The sequence below is a fragment of the Dendropsophus ebraccatus genome, chromosome 8 (genome assembly GCF_027789765.1).
Source record: "Dendropsophus ebraccatus isolate aDenEbr1 chromosome 8, aDenEbr1.pat, whole genome shotgun sequence".
NCBI lineage: Eukaryota > Metazoa > Chordata > Amphibia > Anura > Hylidae > Dendropsophus > Dendropsophus ebraccatus.
In genome coordinates, this window is record NC_091461.1 from 17,781,720 (window position 1) to 17,796,642 (window position 14,923).

Genomic DNA, 14,923 nt, shown 5'->3' on the forward strand with positions numbered 1-14,923 from the left:
ACAGCAGCAGCGGGACAATGGGGAGGTAAGTACGGCTTGTTTTATTTTGATTTAACCAGTCTATTAAATAAAAAAATATATATAGGTAGGCAATCCCTTTAATAAAAGCTGCTAAATATTCACTCTTATTCATTTCACAGGGGTCCTGGATAACAAATACTGCTACATGTACATCTCCAGCCAACCTATTAACCTGCAGCTTGATTATTCCTATAGTTCCCAGTATTATAAACGCGGCCTGGATTATCCATTTGCAGTAAGTATAAATATTCCTATAGATAACACTATATTCCCCTTACATGTGTCTCGTATATATGGTATTTAGATTGGTTTGTGGCTAATGCTTCGGACTAGTTTCCATGTATTTCTCCACTCACCCATGACCCGTTCCTGTTTTACAGGTCACACTAACAGATGAAAAAGGCCAACCCCTGGCCAACGAAGAAATTACCATAACTGTCGATGGAAAGAAACTCAAGACAATAACAACAGATACTGACGGGAGGGCGGAATGTGCGATCGATACCACACCATACGCTAAAGCAAATTTCACCATCCGTGTATGTATATCTATGTAGATACAGTATACCCATGGTAATAAAATGCAACAATACAAAGATTGATCACTAAAAAAGTCAAACTATATATATATATATGTAAAAAATATGTCAGTGGTATGGCGGTAGGGGCAGTATATCTTACATGTATATATTTTTCTACCCCACAGGCCAGCTACTTAGATGAAGAACAATGTTATATCCCGACTCAGAATCCCCGGTGGTCCTCAGTGTTGTATGATAACAATGATCCCGGCTATCCTTCAGCTGAAAGACTTGTCTACCGCTTTTTCTCGGAGTCGGACAGCTTTTTACAAATAAATAAGTTATCAGGAGAACTCACCTGTTTAGAGACGCATACCATAAAGGTGGACTACAAAGTGACGGAAGACGGAGTCGGGAAAGGCGTAACTTCAACCTCTTTCTATTACTTGGTAGTTTGGATTGAAAGTACAGGGCGATTTGTGACCACCTTGGTTGTTCTTGGGTGTGTCAAAGGTCTGTCAAGACATGAAATGCTATGTGACGTCCCATCGAGGTGCTGGTGAAGGTCATTTAACTCTCTATAGAGTATAAAGTACCTGGATATAGGTCAAATAGCATTAGGCCCATAAGGCAACGGACAGAGGTGATACTGTTAGACTAGGGCCGGTCGGGGAACACCAGAGGATAAACCATAAGGTTCATACTACATTTTTGCAATCCGTTATTTTCATGTTTTTTGGGGGGTTTTTCATGTTCAATGAGAATTAACAATAACTCTCTACAGTGAGATATTTGTCTCCTGTGATGGGGCAATTGGCATCTGTCTCAGAGGCTTTTTGCCTTCCTCTGGACATCAACAGTAGGACTCTTGTCAACTTTATTAACTATAACTATATCAGATTTCCCCATACACATGATAGATTGCCCCGACCTAGTGTGATATTGGTGCACGACCCCCTATTACCACTTCTGCATGTAACCACCCCCCACCCCCTCCTCTGTGCTGGTGGTCACAACAATGGAGCACGTCCCTGGTGTCTCCTTCTTCCCAACACCTAACACTTGCACCATTCGGAGACACATTGCAATATGTTTTTGGATCATGAAATACAAAAATGGGGGAACATACTTTACAAACTGCATGTGATTCCAGACCCCGATACTGCAAGGCACCATGACTATATCTGAATGAGTACAGATGGTTATTGGACTTCCATTTCGTTAAAATGTAGGAGTAACCAAAGTTACATCTTTCCATGATGTTTTTTTTTTAACCTAAACTTTTATCTTTTTTCTGCCTTTTAGATCAAAGCAAGAGAAGCAATTGTATTACACGGCCAACAAGATGTGGATCTGACCAGCAGTGAGTATTCCCCCTACAGTCAGTGTATATAGATGTAGTAGCTGTAGACAGGGCCTATACATTGATAACATACCTGCATTCATCTACTTTGTCAGTGATGTTAGGCCACAGAATGTAAAGGGGCTATAGAGAGTATTATATATAATACGGAGACCTTTATTTGAGTAAACGATAAGCAGAAATATATGTTATTAGACTGTATAAGGGAAGATGACTTTGTATTGTATCGTACAGGCTGGAAAGGATCCTTCACTATAGACCTGTTAGTCACTCCTGAATATGCGACTAGTGCTGAAATCCTGGTTATGGGAGCAATGAAAACTGAAATCATCTCAGACTATCTACAAGTGTCTGTAGAGAGCTGCTTCAGCAATCAGGTGGGTGCAATGCAATGCTGTACAATGCACTGCAATACAATGCAATGCTATACAATACACTGCAGTAACATAAAATGTTATGCTATATAATACAATACACTACAATACAGTACAATACAATGCTATACAATACACTACAGTAACATAAAATGTTATGCTATATAATACATACACTACAATACAGTACAATACAATGCTATACAATACAATGCTATATAGTACAGTACAATGCTATATAATACTATACTATACAATTCAATGCTGTACAATGCACTACAATACTATGCTAAATAATACTATACAATACAATTCTATATAATTCAATACAATACAGTACAATACAATTCAATACAATACAGTACAATGTAATGTTATACAATACAATACATTACAACACAAAACAAAGCTATATAATACAATACAGTACAATGTAATGCTATACAATACATTACAACACAAAACAAAGCTATATAATACAATACAGTACAATGTAATACTATACAATACATTACAATACAAAACAAAGCTATATAATACAATACAGTACAATACGATACAGTGCTATATAATACAATACATTACAATACAAAACAAAGCTATATAATACAATACAGTACATTACAATACAGTACAATACGATACAGTGCTATATAACACAATACGATATAGTACAATACAATACAGTGCTATATAATACAATACAGTACAAAGTAATACTATACAATACATTACAATACAAAACAAAGCTATATAATACAATACAGTACATTACAATACAGTACAATACGATATAGTACAATACAATACAGTACAATACAATACAGTGCTATATAATACAATACGATACAATGCTATACAATACATTACAATACAAAGCAAAGCTATATAATACAATACAGTACAATATACAGTAATACAATGCTATACAATACACAACAATGTTATAAAATACAATAGGTGGGTACATTCATGTACAGAACATGTAAAAAAATATGTATAACTTAAAAAACAACTTGATTAAAACAGTAGTTAATTTTTTTACGTCTCATGACAATCTTCATTTTCCTTACTTTGGTGACATTGTTTTTTTCTTTCAAATCAGCTGGTGTCAGAAAGTTATACAGATTTGTAATTTACTTCTATTTAAAAATCTCCAGTCTTCCAGTACTTATCAGCTGCTGTATGTCCAGCAGGAAGTGGTGTATTCTATCCAGTCTGGAGATCAGTGGAGGTTTTTTATGGGGATTTGCTCCTGCTCTGCACAGTTTGGGACATAGACAGATGTGGCAGCAGAGAGCACTGTGTCAGACTGGAAAGAATATACATAAAATTTGTAAAGTACAAGTCTGTATAACTTTCCGACACGAACTGATTTGAAAGACAAACAATTTTGCTGGAGTACCCCTTTAATTTAACAAGTCATGACAGTACAGTGGGTAAAGGTGTGACCTGCACACTCATCATTACTGAGGAGGAGGAGGGTGCGCTGTCCCGCTTTTGGCCCGATAGTCTATGCTAAGCCCATTCTTCTCTCTTCTATGTTGATATCACTATTACCTATTATCTGTCTGTAATTTATTATGTCTCCAGGTTTCTTTGACCTTCACAGAACCAGAGGTGGAGCCCGGCTCCGAGGTTCAGCAAGAACTGACAGCAGCTCCGGGTTCTCTCTGCGGGTTACGAGCATCGGATGCCAGTCTGGATATACTCCGATCGTACGACAGCCTCAACCGTGACTCTGTAAGAGCCCTGACTGTGCGCAGATCTGATGACGTCCATTATATACAGTGTTAGCGACACTTTCCTCTCTTGCATGAAGAGAAAATGTGGCTTATCCAAAAAGGGGGTGGGGTTAGTTTAAAACAGTGGGTGTGGCTTAAAGGGAACGTTTTACCTAATTGAAGCCAGATACAGTTTTTTTCTAACCTGTTTCTATTTTTTTATTTAAAGGAGAAGTCCAGCGAAATTTTTTTAGTATTGTATTGCCCCCCAAAAGTTATACAAATCACCAATATACACTTATTACGGGAAATGCACATAAAGGGCTTTTTTACCTGCACTTACTACTGCATCAAGGCTTCACTTCCTGGATAACATGGTGATGTTACTTCCTGGATAACATGGTGATGTCACTTCCTGGATAACATGGTGATGTCACGACCAGACTCCCAGAGCTGTGAGGGCTATGGCTGCTGGAGAGGATAATGGCAGAGGGTTGCCTAGTGTCCCTCCAGTGTCCTGTGTCCCTCAGTATCCTCCTGCCATCATCCTCTCCACCAGCCACAGCCCACACAGCTCTGGGAGTCTGGTCGTGACATCACCATGTTATCCAGGAAGTGACATCACCATGTTATCCAGGAAGTGACATCACCATGTTATCCAGAAAGTGACATCACCATGTTATCCAGGAAGTGACATCACCATGTTATCCAGGAAGTGACATCACTATGTTATCCAGGAAGTGACATCACCATGTTATCCAGGAAGTGAAGCCTTGATGCAGTAGTAAGTGCAGGGGAAAAAAAGCACTTTATAAGCATTTCCCGTAATAAGCGTGCATTGGTGATTTGTATAACTTTTGGGGGGGCAATACAGTACTTTAGTAAATATTTTCGCCGGACTTCTTTTTAACAGGATTCACACGGTTATTAAAACCCACACTTTTTGGAGCAGTTTTTAATGTGTTTTTCGGCATGTTTTTGCCTGAAAATGGGCTTTTTGATACCTTGAACAAGCACAAATGCTCCTAAGACATGACAATGTCACTAAGCATGGCTGTCACATTGGCAATTTAGACACTTCTACCATTGAAATCAATGGGACATGAAACAAAAAAAACAACAACAAAAACACTTTTTTATAGTCCCACTATTGTTTAGTTATTTCAATTCTGTTTAAGGTTCGGTTTAGACAAATCCGAACTTTGTGACAAAGTTCGATGAACCTGCCGAATTGAACTTTTCAAACTTCTCTACCAAGCGGTTATTATAAAAACAACACAGATTATTTTAGGATTATTTTATAATATAGATAGTAACGTGTAAAATTAGCAAAAATATATTTTATATAAAGGACTACGGCAATGGCAGACTTATGCTGACACCCTTCTGTACAACATTATAAGGCTATGTTCACACAGAGTATTTTTGGTCAGTATTTTGCAACTAAAACCAAGAGTGGATTGAAAACACAGAAAGGCTCTGTTCACACACTGCTGAAATTCAGTGGATGGCCGCCATATAATGACAAATAATTGACGTTATTTTAAAACTACAGCTGTTGCCATTAAATGACGGCCATCCACTAAATTTCAACAGTGTGTGAACATAGGGGGAGATTTATCCAACATGGTGTAAAGTGAAACTGTCTCAGTTGCCCCTAGCAACCAATCAGATTCCACCTTTCATTTTCCAAAGAGTCTGTGAGGACTGAAAGGTGGAATCTGATTGGTTGCTAGGGGAAACTGAGACAGTTTCACTTTACACCATGTTTATTATGCTCTATTTAGGGCAGCAATATATCAAACATTTTAAATGGCTGGAGTACCCCTTTAAGGAGTTGACCTGAGCTCAGGCTGGAATCTTATGTGTTTATTCCACAGTCTAACTCTTAATCTCCCTGTAATAACCCGCCCTTCTATCTCTCTGACAGATATACAGCTATCTGACCTATTATAGCTATGGCTTACAAGTTCAAGATTTTAACTTAGAAGATCCCGAGCCCCCTTGTGAGAGTCCAGACACAGAAGTGTTCTGTCATGGCAGATATTATCGGCCTTTCAGTAGTCCGACAGATGGAGATACCTACTAAAATCTCAAGGTGAGTGCAGTGGGTCACATAAAATTGGAAAATAGTCATGCTATGTTTATTTAAAGGGTTAGTCTGAAGGCAAAAAAAGTACCTTGAAGATTACTTGTATTTAAAAACTTCATCTTACCAGTACCTATCAGCTGCTGTATGTCCTGCAGTCTGACACACAGAGAGCAGTGTTTAAGATTGGAAAGAATACCGCACATCCTTCAGGACATACAGCAGCATGGGATTTTAAAATAAAATATTTTTTTATGAATCTGTATAACTTTCTGGCATCAGTTGATCTGAAAGAAACATATAAAGATATGGATGGATGGATGGATGGATGGATATATCAGAAAAATACCGCAGCACTCATGGGATAGAATTCAACACAACGTGTTTATTTCCCCAAACCGCGATGTTTCGCTCTCCACACTGAGAGCTTTTTCAAGCAGTGGCCCACTGCTTGAAAAAGCTCTCAGTGTGGAGAGCGAAACATCGCGGTTTGGGGAAATAAACACGTTGTGTTGAATTCTATCCCATGAGTGCTGCGGTATTCTTCTGATTTATATTACCTATACTGGGTGGTCGCTGGTATATACCGCCTGGCACCACATTCATCGCTACACGAGTGCTGCATTCATTCTGAATTTCTTAGATAGATAGATAGATAGATAGATAGATAGGAGATAGATAGATAGATAGATAGATAGATAGATAGATAGATAGATAGGAGATAGATAGATAGATAGATAGATAGATAGATAGATAGGAGATAGATAGATAGATAGATAGATAGATAGATAGATAGGAGATAGATAGATAGATAGATAGATAGATAGATAGATAGATAGATAGGAGATAGATAAATAGATAGATAGATAGATAGATAGATAGATAGATAGATAGGAGATAGATAGGAGATAGATAGGAGATGGATAGATAGATAGATAGATAGATAGATAGATAGATAGATAGATAGATAGATAGGAGATGGATAGATAGATAGATAGATAGATAGATAGATAGATAGATAGATAGGAGATGGATAGATAGATAGATAGATAGATAGATAGATAGATAGATAGATAGACAGGAGATAGATAGATAGATAGATAGATAGATAGATAGATAGAAAAACATGGCCACTTTCTTCCAGAGACAGCACCACTCTTCTCTCCAGTTTGGGTGGGGGGTTGCAACTTAGTTCCATTAAAATGAATGGGGCTTAATTGCAAACCACATTTGAATGGAGAAAAGAGACGTGCTGTCTCTGGAAGAAAGTGGTCATTTTTTTATACATATATTTAATAAATCACTTTGCTATAATAAATAACTTTACTATAGAAAATCTTCGTTGTTGTTGTTATTATTATTATTGTTATTATTATTATTTATACACAGTTCCTCTGCTGCCACCAATGGCTGTGGTGGAGACTGCAGGGCTCCACAAACCCTGGTTTCAGCACAGTTACATATCACTCATGCTCCTGCAAGTAGATGAATCAGGACCAGGGTTTGTGCCACCCTGCAGTTTTCACCACAACCATTGGTGGCAACAGAGGAGCTATGTCGCCATTTACTGTTACCAGTCAATGTATAAATGTAATAATAAAACATTAAAAAAATAAATAAAGTAATGATACAAGGTAACATATGCCAGAGAAGTAAAAAAAAAAAAAAAAAAAACATAACTGCATAAAGAACTGCATAAAGTCAATACTGTCAGTTGAACATCTCTGTAAAGGTAAGCTCATACTAGAAGGATGGCACAACAGATTAAAGGGTAGTAAAAAAAAATCTTGTCTGATCCTGCCTAGTGTGCATTTACCCTTAAAGGGGCAGCATGTGACCTTCAGTGCATCTGCATTTAACAGAGATTGGAAAATCACTGACTTTCTTACCCTTGAAGGGACCTGGCATCATTGCAAACTAATGAAACTCTGATCCATAATTGAGAATCTTCAGATAAGAGTTCACACGGAATTTAGTCTTTGTTACTTGGCTGCTGCCGTCTGTGAACAGCGCCCCACCTCTCCCTAGACTGACTCGGGTATTGCAGCTCAGTTCTGTGAGATTGAACCCGTCTGGGCTACAGTCTGGATGTGACTCTGTTTTAGAAAGAAATCTCAATGTTTTTCTAGTACTGGATGACCCCTTTAAATATAGTAAAAAAATCTTACAGGAAAACACTTCATTACTGTTTCATCTCCTCCTTTCAGTCCATGAGTCTGGTTGTTGCCAGCGGCCTCAGAGTGAGGAAACCACAAGTCTGTGGCATGGAGGCCATTGATGTTCCCTCTCCTGTCTTTGGTAACTATTGGGATTTTTATCTTTTTGTTAAACTGGTCGGAGTACAGACCCTGCTTCTTAGCCTAATGGCCGCTATACACACTAGTCAGCCATAGCCTCTGATCACTCGGGATCAGCCCACTGTCCATTGTGTATGGTGGTTGCCCTTCTCTCCCATATTAGATTTGAACTGCCCGATCCTTTTGTTCCCAGACGTTGAACATTTGGCCAATCTTACGTGAATCCTATTTTCTAAGCGTTTTGTCCTCAAAGTGCATTAAAGTTGGGTTGCGTAGCAATTAAAGTGACTTTAAAAACCAATTGACGTGGCATAGAGACGGCAAACGTTTGAGTGTTCAAATCCAGGTCAACTGCTAGAGCAAGTAATATGGGATTCGAACGTGTACCTGAATGTAGATGGGGCTGAACTGTGATGAGAAAGTACACTGACAAGAAAATGAGCCTTGTATGACAAAGGGGTGGGGCTTATCAGGCAAGTGACATGACACAGCAGAAAGGGGAATGGCTATGGGGGCCCCTAGCAACCAATCAGATTCCACCTTTCATTCCTCACAGATTCTTTGGAAAATGAAAGGTGGAATCTGATTGGTTGCTAGGGGCAACTGAGCCAGTTACACTTTACACCTTGTTTGATAAATCACTTACTATGTTCCATCAATAGATCCATTTTTGTAGTCCTGTTTGCCCTAAAGTAAGGCAAAAAATTGTAAACTATCTTCCTTTCTATTTCACATCTATCTCCTATCTATCTATCTATCTATCTCCTATCTATCTATCTATCTATCTATCTATCTATCTATCTATCTATCATCTATCTATCTATCATCTATCTATCCATCTATCTATCTATCTATCTATCTATCTATCTATCTTCTATCTCCTATCTATCTATCTCCTATCTATCTCCTATCTATCCATCTATCTATCTTCTATCTATCTATCTATCTATCTATCTATCTATCTATCTATCTATCTATCTATCTTCTATCTTCTATCTCCTATCTATCTATCTATCTATCATCTATCTATCTATCTATCTATCTATCTATCTTCTATCTATCTATCTATCTATCTATCTATCTATCTATCTTCTATCTATCTATCATCTATCTATCTATCTATCTATCTATCTATCTATCTATCTATCATCTATCTATCTATCTATCTATCTATCTATCTAAAAGAAAAATTCATGAAGCAGCACTACTCCTAAGTAGGTTGGTGCCTGCAGATTGCTCCTGCCAGCCTCAGTCAATATAAATCCAAAAAGTCCGCAGCACTCGTAGATGCATGAAAAAAACTCAGTGGTTTATTAAATCACAACTCCATGTGAACAAATAAGTGAGTAACAGGTGCGGCAAAAACACGTAAATGCATTTACGTGTTTTTGCCGCACCTGTTACTCACTTATTTGTTCACATGGAGTTGTGATTTAATAAACCACTGAGTTTTTTTCATGCATCTACGAGTGCTGCGGACTTTTTGGATTTATATCTATCTATCTATCTATCTATCTATCTATCTCCTATCTATCTATCTATCTATCTATCTATCTATCTATCTCCTATCTATCTATCTATCTATCTATCTATCTATCTCCTATCTATCTATTATCTATCTATCTATCTATCTATCTATCTCCTATCTATCTATCTATCTATCTATCTATCTCCTATCTATCTATTATCTATCTATCTATCTATCTCCTATCTATCTATTATCTATCTATCTATCTATCTATCTATCTATCTCCTATCTATCTATCTATCTATCTATCTATCTATCTATCTCCTATCTATCTATCTATCTATCTATCTATCTATCTATCTCCTATCTATCTATCTATCTATCTATCTATCTATCTCCTATCTATCTATTATCTATCTATCTATCTATCTATCTCCTATCTATCTATCTATCTATCTATCTATCTATCTATCTATCTATCTATCTCCTATCTATCTATCTCCTATCTATCTATCTATCTATCTCCTATCTATCTATCTATCTATCTCCTATCTATCTATCTATCTATCTATCTATCTATCTATCTATCTATCTCCTATCTATCTATCTATCTATCTATCTCCTATCTATCTATTATCTATCTATCTATCTATCTATCTATCTCCTATCTATCTATCTATCTATCTATCTATCTATCTATCTATCTATCTCCTATCTATCTATTATCTATCTATCTATCTATCTATCTATCTATCTATCTATCTATCTCCTATCTATCTATTATCTATCTATCTATCTATCTATCTATCTATCTATCTATCTATCTATCTATCTCCTATCTATCTATCTATCTATCTATCTATCTCCTATCTATCTATCTATCTATCTATCTCCTATCTATCTATCTATCTATCTATCTATCTATCTATCTATCTCCTATCTATCTATTATCTATCTATCTATCTATCTATCTATCTATCTATCTATCTATCTATCTATCTCCTATCTATCTATCTATCTATCTATCTATCTATCTCCTATCTATCTATCTCCTATCTATCTATCTATCTATCTATCTCCTATCTATCTATCTATCTATCTATCTATCTCCTATCTATCTATCTATCTATCTATCTATCTATCTCCTATCTATCTATCTATCTATCTATCTATCTATCTATCTATCTATCTATCTATCTATCTTCTATCTCCTATCTATCTATCTATCTATCTATCTATCTATCTCCTATCTATCTATCTATCTCCTATCTATCTATCTATCTATCTATCTCCTATCTATCTATCTATCTATCTATCTATCATCTATCTATCTATCTATCTATCTATCTATCTATCGTCCAAAAAGGTAGCGGCACTCCAAGGTAGTGATAAACAACTTGGAATTTTTAATGTTCAATCATATGGCGGAGCTAGAACCGTTCAAGTTTGCCTTGATTTAGTTCAGTTCATCGTTATATGGTTATAGATCTCTATGCATACGATTATGTTGGTGGGCGTTCCCCATAGACTGGTCAGAGACACCCTTTAGCGCGATTGGTCCATGTTTTGCGCATGCGCAATCCACACTTACACGCATTTGATTGCGTTCCAAATGGGTTTGCGTTCCCCACTCGCGTTGACTCCTCTGATGTATCAGCGCGGTTTTCCGATCATTGGGTGAGCGATCTTGCATACTCCTTTGTGTTTACCTGAATTTATATGAATTTTAATACAATACTTAACACTGTATTTATTATCACAGATATATCACCTTGTGTGTATATATATTTGTAATGGGACTGGGTCCCTCCGATCACATGTTTTGTACACGTCACTATGTTCACAGCTGAATGTACTAATTGTTGCACTGTTTGAGATAAATACCCCTAGAGCAGGCATGTCCAAACTTTTTTCGAAGAGTGCCAAATTTGATGAAGTGAACATGTGCGAGGGCCGACCATTTTACATGCTACATGCTATATGCTTTATAACACAGGCAGATAATAGCAAGCTGGATACCTGGGGGGCCGTAAAAGTTCGGAACGCGGGCCGCAAATGGCCCTCCGGACGGACTTTGGACATGCCTGCCCTAGGGGGACACGTGTGTGTATCTGGCTTGAAAAAAGACCACAGTTGTGGTCAGAAACGTCGCTGCTGTATATTGCATGGGTTGTGAATAAATTATCATGTTTATCACTACCTTGGAGTGCCGCTACCTTTTTGGACTCTATATTACATAGCCTGGAGGCTCCCTGGCTTATTAGCCGGCACCCACCTTCATCTATCTATCTATCTATCTATCTATCTATCTATTATCTATCTATCTATTATCTATCTATCTATCTATCATCTATCTATCTATCTCCTATCTATCTCCTATCTATCTATCTATTATCTATCTATCTATCTATCTATCTATCTATCTCCTATCTATCTATCTATCTATCTATCTATCTATCTATCTATCTATCTATCTCCTATCTATCTCCTATCTATCTCCTATCTATCTATCTATTATCTATCTATCTATCTATCTATCTATCTATCTCCTATCTATCTATCTATCTATCTATCTATCTCCTATCTATCTCTCTATCTATCTATCTATCTCCTATCTATCAGCTATCTATCTATCTCCTATTATCTATCTATCTATCTTTCTATCTATCTATCTATCTATCTATCTATCTATCTATCTATCTATCTATCTCCTATCTATCTATCTATCTATCTATCTCCTATCTATCTCCTATCTATCTATCTCCTATCTATCTATCTATCTATCTCCTATCTATCTCCTATCTATCTATCTATCTATCTATCTATCTATCTCCTATCTATCTATCTATCTATCTATCTATCTATCTATCTATCTATCTATCTATCTATCTATCTATCTATCACCTATCTATCTCCTGTAAGCAAAGGTAAATTATAAAGTTCTGGCTGTTTTGTGTTTATTATAAATAATATGTAAGTGTTTTATTTCTCTCTTTGGCAACTCTAGCAAAAACAGCTTTGTTTTCGGCAAGCTTAGCGAGAGGAGCAGGTAGGCTTTATATACAATATGTTGTACCAAAATCTCGGTATAATTAAACAAAATTGTTAGTTTTAGATACAGATTCAGTTATTTCACATATAACGCTGCTGTTATTCCCTTAGTGCAGTGTTCACTCAAGTCATTAACTGTAGTTATTGAATGCAAAGTTTCTGAACATCCATGACATGTTAAAGGGGTTATCCAGGCTAAAACATGTCCGCTTTCTTCCTGAAACAGCAGCTCTCTTGTCCTCAGTCTGGGTGTGAGTTTGCAGCTCAGTTCTATTGAAGTGAATGGAGCTGAATTGTGATACCACACACAACCTGAGGACAGGGGTGGTGCTGTTTTTGCAGGAAGGTATAAACCCTTTTAAGAGAGTTTATTTGATGCACTTTTTATTGACACCCTTCATTTTATAGTATATCATAAAATTGGGGGGGGGGTTGCTCTGTTTTACTACTCGTACGATTTACTTTACATTTCCACATTCTGACCCCTGTAATTTTTTATTTTTCGTTCTGCAGTACTATGCGAGTGTTCATTTTTTTGTGGGGTGATCTATAGTTTTAATTAGTATCCTTTTGACTTTTTAATAATTTTTTTATTCCATGTTTTTGGAATGTAGTATGACAGGAGAAAAAAACTACAATTTTGGCATTGGGTATTTTATTTATTTATTCTCATGGCATTCACCTTGCAAGATCAATAGCATTTCATTGTAATAGTTCAGGATATAAAATGTGTTATTTTTTTGTATTTTACACTTATGTTTTATTTTTAAAAAAGGGAAAGGGAAGAGAATAAATTTTTATATGTATTGTTTTTTTGTTTTTTTTTTTAGACGCATTTTACTTTTTCTTTTTAATATTTTTTTCAGTCCTCCTAGGGGAGAATCATTCCATTGATTACATAGTACACTGCAATAATGTTGTATTGCAGTGTACTCTTTGACCAGCACTCTGCTACCTTGTTTAATACCATATGGGTTTTTTTCTCTGAAGAAAAGGCTAGGACTTATTTTTGGGGTAGTTCTTATTTTCAGGGAAACATGATGTGCACCTACACTGTAGCCCCAATCTACACAGTAGTTAGCCTTGTTACTGTATGTCCCACTGTTGTTACGTTCCTAGGCTATGTTCACACTACATAAAAGTACGGCCGTTGTTGCCGATGGCAACAACAGCCATACTTTTACCGCGGTGGAACAATGCCTTACTTTCAATGGGATCCCGGCCGGAGTGTACACACATCGTATGCGCTCCGGACGGGATCCCATACGCTGCCGCAAATAATTTTTTTGCGTCCGGAATTCAGTGAATTCCGGCCGCAGAAAGACCTGTCAGTTCACACAGTGAAGCAAGCGGCTCCGGCGGCTTGCTTCACTGTGTGCTATGGGAAGCTCTGATGCGCCTGCATCAGAGCTCTGTGACCGGACAGATCAGCCAGGCAGTACTTAAGTACCGGCCGCGATAATCCAGGCACAGATCGGCTCTTCCGTGACTCAGCCGGGGTCACGGAACGGCCGGACTGATACGTTGTGTGAACATAGCCTTGTACTGTAAGTTGCCCCGTGGTTTACCCCCTCTGTAGTTCTACTCCCATTCTTTATATATTCCACCTTTTCAGTAGGACCCCTAAATACTGTATACCTCAACCCCCCCCCCTCTGTAGTTGCTCCCCCATACTGGAAACTTCCCCATCTGCAGTAAGGCCCCTCATACTGTATACCTCCCTTCTATCACCCATCGCCCAAGCTGTATACATCTCCCTTCTGCAGTAAGGCCCCCCATACTGTATACCCTCACCCCCTGGAGGCATTAATTGTGTACCTGTTTCCCCCCTCTGTAGTTGTTCCTCCATACTGTATACCTCCCTCCCCCTCTGTAGTTGTCCCCCCCCTGTCTGCAGTAAGGCCTTTCCTTATTTTATTCCTCCCTTCACCTCAGTAGTTGTTCACCCATACTGCGTAAATCCTCCATCTGCAGGTAGTCCCCATACTTTATCTCTCCCATGGCCCATGTACTCC

The 14,923-nt window shown here is 37.5% G+C and overlaps 1 pseudogene; it reads left to right on the forward strand.

The window, feature by feature from the left end:
• Positions 1-14,923, forward strand: part of LOC138799979 (ovostatin-like) — a 45,915-nt pseudogene that overhangs the window by 12,126 nt on the left and 18,866 nt on the right.